The 7,500-nt window shown below is 38.3% G+C and overlaps 1 protein-coding gene across 9 annotated transcripts in view; it reads left to right on the forward strand.

Annotated features, from left to right (window-relative positions):
• The window catches only part of rhbdl1 (rhomboid, veinlet-like 1 (Drosophila)), a 65,382-nt gene that overhangs the window by 14,607 nt on the left and 43,275 nt on the right, over positions 1 to 7,500 (forward strand). The gene's annotated exons all lie outside the window — the stretch shown is intronic.

The following is a 7,500-nucleotide window of genomic DNA, read 5'->3' on the forward strand; positions in this document are numbered from 1 at the left end:
TGTGCATGTGCGTTTTTTTTTGAGGCCGAGATGGACAGCTGGGATGAATGGGAAATTGGAGTGTGTATGACTGTGTGTATGTGTGACCGTGTGTGTTTTAGGTGGCTGACTCAGTAGTAGTAATAGTACATAAGGCATAAGCACTGCTTAACACACACTTGATTCTGTGTGTGTGTGTTTGTGTGTGTGTGTGCTGATGTGTGGAAATTACTCTTATTAATTTCTGTATGTCGTCTAAATTCTGTCATATTTAACAGCATTTATTTAAGTTTGGGGTTGGTAAAAGTGTTAGATATATATTTGTGTGTGTTTGTGTGTGTGTTTGTGTGTGTGTGTGTGTGTGAAAACTGATCGTAAATACTGTTTTATTCATTCATTCATTTTTCTTCGACTTAGTCCCCTATTTATCAAGAGTTAACACAGCGGAATGAACCGCCAACTATTCCAGCATATGTTTTACACAGCGGATGTCCTTCCAGCTGCAACCCAGCACTGGGAAACATGCATACAGTTATACACTACGGCAAATTTAGATAATTCCCCTATACCACGTGTTTGGACTGTGGGGGATACCGGAGCTCTTGGAGGAAACCCACGCCAACACTGGGAGAACATGCAAACTCCACATAGAAATGCCAGTCGGGACTCGAATCGGCGACCTTCTTGCTGTGAGCCGAGGTGACAGTGCTAACCACTGAGCCACCGTGTCGCCCCCTATTTTATTATATTATTTGTAAATCCTTATTGTGAAATATGATCATTGACAAAGACTCTATGTACAAATGTAAAAACACTATATGATCATACAGCTGTAAAAAACGAAATCTGAATTATTTGTCATTTAATAGGTGTGCGTTTTAATTAAAATGGTAAAACTACTGATACCATGTCTGCAAATTGTAAGCGTTTATTTGGTGGATATGGCTGTAGGTCAATTTAAATTAAAATGTATTATTTTAATATTAACTCTTCCCCCAAATATTAGAAAAATAGATTATTTTATATTGACCTATTGACCTATTTTAGCAAACAAACGCTTTAAATGATAATATTCTTGAAATTTTGAAGACATTCTGTTACTTGTAGTTTATAAGATTAGCACAAATTCATTTATCTTTTCAAAGCACATACATATTTATCCAAATTCAGGGAACCGATAATAAGCTGGTATTTAAAAATGAGAATATTTGTATTTTTAAATGACATTTATTTTTGCTATTATCATTACTTTGGGTAATAATAACAATTCATAACATCTATATAGCGCACTTTTTGACACTTAAAACTCTACACGTTTTTGGGGGGAATCTCCTATCCTCCACCACTGTGCAGCATCCACCTGGATGACGCGATGGCAGCCATATTACGCCAGACCACACACCAGCTGATTGGTGGAGAGGAGACAGAGTGATTAAGCTAATTGGGATGGTGAGGAGGGCATGATGGCCAGAGAGCAGTGGGCAAATTTAGCCAGGGTTAAACCCCGGCTTTTTTGAAGGACATCCTGGGATTTTTAACGACCAGAGAGTCAGGACGTCTCATCCGAAAGACGGCGCTCACTAAGCAGTATAGAGTCCCCTTCACTATACTGGGGTGTTAGGACTCAGATCTCAGCTTGAGCGCCACCTGCTGGCCTCACCAACACCACTTCTGGCAGCAACCTAGTTTCTCCATGTGGTCCAGGCACTGACCGGGCGCAGCCCTGCTTAGCTTCAGTGGGCGACCATGTGAGAGTTGCAGAGAGCTAGCTGGCTGAGCGATATTTCTTATTATTGAAAGTAATGTTGGAAACAGTTGTGCTGCTTCAATTTTTAGTGGAAAACACAAAAAAATATGCAAAGAAAGTTCTCAACATTAAATATTTTAACTTTGATCATGTTAATACACCCTTGCTCAACAGAAATAACCACCAATTATTATTAAAATAATAACAATTATGTTTTTTTTAATCCAAGGATGTGTGCAGAACATCTTTTTTACTCTAGTTTCTGATCAAAATACATTTGACTTTTAATGAAATCAATTTAATTCATTCATTTTCCTTCAGCTTAGTCCCTTATTTTACAGAGGTTGCCACAGCAGAATGAACCGCCAACTTATCTAGAATATGTTTTACGCAGTGGATGCCCTTCCAGACACAACCCAGTACTGGGAAACACCAATACACTCTCACATTCACACACATACACTACAGCCAATTTAGTTTATCCAATTCCCCTATAGCACATGTGTTTGGACTTGTGGGGGAAACCGGAGAACCTGGAAGAAACCCACGCCAACACGGGGAGAACATGCAAACTCCACACAGAAATGCCAACTGACCCAGCCGGGACTCGAACCAGCAACCTTCTTGCTGTAATGCGACAGTGCTAACCACTGAGCCACCATGCCGCCCTGTATAGATTTATTTAAATTTAATTTGATTCCATTTAGATCACTCCAGATCAACTTCACTATTGCGTTTGACACTGAATGTAGCTAAATTTCACTTTATTTGATTCCGCTTCACTTGTCTTTTCAATACAGATATTTCTATTGCGCCCGATTTGTCTTCGTCTCTTCAGCCATTAGCAGAGAAGAAAAGGAAATATTCCTTCAGTAAAAAAGGAAACCTTGGAAACCGAGACTCAAAGAAGAGACCAAAAAAGAAAAGAAAAATGAAAAAAAAAGTAAATGAAAAAGAAAAATGGAGAGATTTTTTTCAATTCATTTCTATCATAATAGTTTAATTAACTCATTTCTAATAACTGATTTATTTAATCTTTCCCATGATGACAGTAAATATTATTTGACTAGATATTTTTCAAGGCACTAGTATTCAGCTTAAAGTGACATTTAAAAGCTTAACTAGGTTAATTAGGCTAGTCATTGTACAAAGATGGTTTATTAATAATAATATTGACCTTAAAATGGATTTAAAAAATTAAAAACTGCTTTTATTCTAGCCGAAATAAAACAAATAAGACTTTCTCTAGAAGAAAAAATATTATGGAAAATACTATAAAAAATTCCTTGCTGTCTTAAACATAAATATTTAAAAAATAAATTAAACAAATCACAGGAGGGCGAATAATTCTAACTTCAACTCTAAATGAAAATATGTTTAGTCGTGAAACAATATTGCACATTATGTAGTGTCTTCATTTACAGCTGCTAGATATGAAACCTTTGTGTTTATGTGCAAACTCTGCAAAAACATGACTTATTTATACCTCAGTCTGACCCGGCGGCTCCCAGAACGCATTACTCCAAAGTAGGAATAAGTTCAGAGAGAGGTTTTCAGATTTGGACAGCTAAATTACAAGGAGGTGTAAACAGTGAGGGGGCGGCATAGTGGCTCAGTGGTTAGCACTGTCGCCTCACAACAAGAAGGTCACTGCTTTGAGTCCCGGCTGGGCCAGTTGCCATTTCTGTGTGGAGTTTGCATGTTCTCCCCATGTTGGCGTAGGTTTCCTCCGGGTGCTCCAGTTTCCCCCACAGTCCAAACACATGCGCTTTAGGTGAATTGAATAAACTAAATTGGCAGTAGTGTGTGAGTGAATGAGTGTATGGGTGTTTCCCAATACTGGGTTGCAGCTGGAAGGGCATTCGTTGCTTAAAAACATATGCTGGATTAGCTGACTAATCTCTAAAAACAGAGACTAAGCCAAAGGAAAATATGAAAGAATGTTAACAGTGTTGCTCAGTGAGTTGTTGTGTATACTTGTGTATGTTTTTATATATTTATAAAAATTATGAGATTTATATGACAGTTAAACAAACGAGTGAAAGAGAAAATAACAGTACAGATAGAAAAAATATATATATAACAATTAAAAAAAAACACTAAATAGACCCAGGGTGTGAATTACTGGGGGATTTGGGGGATTGACCCCCCTAATTAATGCTTGATCCCCCCTGAAGGACATCAAAACAACATCTAATAGGACGTCAGCTCTTTAATACTGAGAAATAATTTGCTCTGCTTTGTATTTTAAATTATATTGTTGATCATTAAAATTGATATAAAAATGTAATTATATATATATAATTAATTAAATTTTTTATATCAATTTTATTGGTCAACATTATGATTTAAAATACAAAGCAGAGCAAATTATTATATTACTATTATTGTTATTATATATATATATAGTTAGTCAAATTTAATAGCCCCCCTGAATTATTTTTTCCCCAATTTCTGTTTAACGGAGAGCAGATATTTTTCAACACATTTCTAATCATAATAGTTTTAATAACTCATTTTTAATAACTGATTTATTTTATCTTTGTCATGATGACAGTAAATAATATTATACTAGATATTCTTCAAGACATGTAAAGTCTTATCTGGGTTAATTAGGTTAACTAGACAGGTAATAAGGCAAGTTATTGTATAATGATGGTTTGTTCTGTAGACTATCGAGAAAAAAAAAATAACTTAAAGGGGGCTAATAATATTGACCTTAAAATGGTTTTAATAAAAATATAAAATCGGCTTTTATACTAGGCGAAATAAAACAAGACTTTCTTCAGAAGAAAAAATATTATCAGACATACTGTGAAAATTTCCTTGCTCTGTTTTTTTCTTCATGAAAAAAAATTCAAAGGAGGGCTAATAATTCTGACTTCAACTGTACATTTGACCACCCAATGGTTCATACCACTGTGAATGCATAATCACGCCAATCATTTAAAAGTCTGAATCCAGCAAATATAGAGCACCGATAGATAACTATTCTCACATAAAATAGCTGTTTATTTCTACATATAGCCTAAAAGTAGTCAAATTAGATGCATAGTTTGACTTACAGTAACCTCAGACGCAGCTTATCAGTAGGCCCACACGGAATCTGTGTGCGCGGAAATTCGCAGATATTTAGCCAATCATTGAGTCTATTTAGTTACTTGTGTAAATGTGTGTAAATTTATAATTATTCATTTTTTTAATTAATTTCAGTAATATTATTGACTAATAAGAAAATGTTCATATGGTTTATTTACAATACCATTTGTTACAGTAATATTTTCTGTCTTTTAGTATAAATATTGTATGAGAGACTTGCTTTGTTTACCAAATAAATGGATCTCATTGGATTTGCATTGTAAACAGTAGATAAAAGTTAAAAATGTATAATTTTTTTTTTTTCATATAGTATGTTTTTAGGTCATTCATTCATTCATTCATTCATTTTCTTCCGCTTTTCTGGAGCCGGGTCGCGGGGGGCAGCAGTTTCAGGAGAGAATCCCAGACTTCCCTCTCCCCAGACACTTCCTCCGACTCCTACGGGGGGATCACGAGGCGTTCCCAGGCCAGCCGAGAGACATAGTCCCTCCAGCGTGTCCTGGGTCTTCCCCGAGGCCTCCTTCCGGTGTGACATGCCTGGAACACCTCCCTAGGTAGGCGTCCAGGAGGCATCCGGTGCCCGAGCCACCTCAGCTGACTTTACTCGATGTGGAGGAGCAACGGCTCTACTCTGAGCTCCTCCCGGGTGTCAGAGCTCCTCACCCTATCCATAAGAGTGCGCCCTGCCACCCTTCGAAGGAAACTCATTTTGGCCGTTTGTATCCGGGATCTTGTCCTTTCGGTCATGACCCAAAGCTCATGACTATAGGTGAGAGTAGGAACGTAGATTGACCGGTAAATCGAAAGCTTTGCCTTTCGACTCAGCTCCTTCTTTACCACAACGGATCGGTTCATCGACCGCATTACTGCTGCCGCTGCACCAATTCGCCTATCAATCTCACGTTCCATCCTTCCCTCATTCGAAAAACCTGAACTCCTCCACCTGGCAAACCACCTTTTTTCGGTGGAGCACCATGGCCTCAGACTTGGAGGTGCTGATTCTCATCCCAACCGTGTCACACTCGCTAGCAAACCACCCTAGGTCTGGGTTCGATGAAGCCAACAGAACAACATCGTCTGCGAATAACAGAGATGAAATCTTGTGGTCCCCGAACCGGACCCCCTCCAGCCCAAGGCTGCGCCTTAAAATTCTGTCCATAAAAATTATGAATAGAGTTGGTGACAAGGGGCAGCCCTGCCGGAGTCCTACATGCACTGGAAACAAGTCTGACTTATTGCCGGCAATGCGAACCAGACTCCTACTCTGTTCATACAGGGATGAGACGGCCCTTAACAGAACACCTCTGACCCCATACTCCCAGAGCACCCTCCACAGAATGCCACGAGGGACACGATTGAATGCCTTCTCCAAGTTCACAAAACACATGTGGACTGATTGGGCATACTCCCATGAACTCTCGAGCACCCTGGAGAGGGTATAGAGCTGGTCCAGTGTACAACGACCCAGACAAAAACCGCATTGTTCCTCCTGGATCCTAGGTTCAGCCGGATCCTCCTCTCAAGTACCCTTGCATAGACTTTCCCCAGGAGGCTGAGGGGTGTGATCCCCTATAGTTGGAGCACACACTCCGGTCCCCCCTTCTTAAAAATGGGAACCACCACTCCAGTTACCCAGTCCAGAAATGCTATCCCCGACCTCCATGCTCCAAAATTATCCCGCAAAAATCTGCAGATTTTATACAAAATTCTCCACAGAAATTGCAAAAAATGTCTGCAGATTCTGTCTGGCCTTACTAATCAGATACTGTAGGTCAGAATACACAAGATATCCCACAAAACACTGAAAACGTAAATACATTTGATTAAGAAATTAGATGTAATGTTTTAATGACAGAATGATTCACTGAAGCGTGTACTACAAAACCCTAGCGAAAAAGTTGACCCCTCCCCCCCTGAATGTCAATGTATAATTCGCACCCTGATTAGACCACACTATAACACACATGGGGCTCTATTTTGACGGTCTATGCGCAAAACGCAGGGCGCAAACGCTTTCAGAGCGTGTCAGAACGCGTTTTTGCTAATTTAAGGATGGGAAAATCCGCTTTGCGCCATGGCGCATGGTATAAAAGGGTTGAGTTTATTTTCCTAATCAGTTATAGGTGTGTTTTGAGAATAAACCAATTAGAGTCTCATCTCCCATTCCCTTTAAGAGCCAGCTGTGTCGTGCCATAAGCGCATTTTGACGTAAAGTTCACTTTCGCTTTTGCTCTCTTGGATAGGGAAACCTTTACGCACAGACATCAATTAGCCTATAAATAATTAATTTCGTGTTTTAAGCGCAAAGATTTGTTTCAAAACTATTTCTAAATTCAGTTCTAATTTCTAGCAAACGAATAAATGAACAATAATAACCAAGTGTGATCAAAAACCTGAGTTATTTCTAAATACACCTGCCATGCCTGATATGGTCTAAAACCTGAAAGGTGGGCAAATCTAAGCTTGTTTTTAATAAAACATATAAATATGGATATAATAAATAATACTGCTAATAATAATATTATACAAAAGCAAATTGAATGAACTGAAAAAGCCTGAAGAAAGTAAGGCAGTGGTTTTTAAATCTTCATGTTGGCTAGAAATTAATATGTTTTGTAATATTTTAATCATTTATATTTATATCCTGTATATATCCTTATTATTATATATATATA

This window comes from Danio rerio, chromosome 24, assembly GCF_049306965.1.
Source record: "Danio rerio strain Tuebingen ecotype United States chromosome 24, GRCz12tu, whole genome shotgun sequence".
Classification (NCBI taxonomy): domain Eukaryota; kingdom Metazoa; phylum Chordata; class Actinopteri; order Cypriniformes; family Danionidae; genus Danio; species Danio rerio.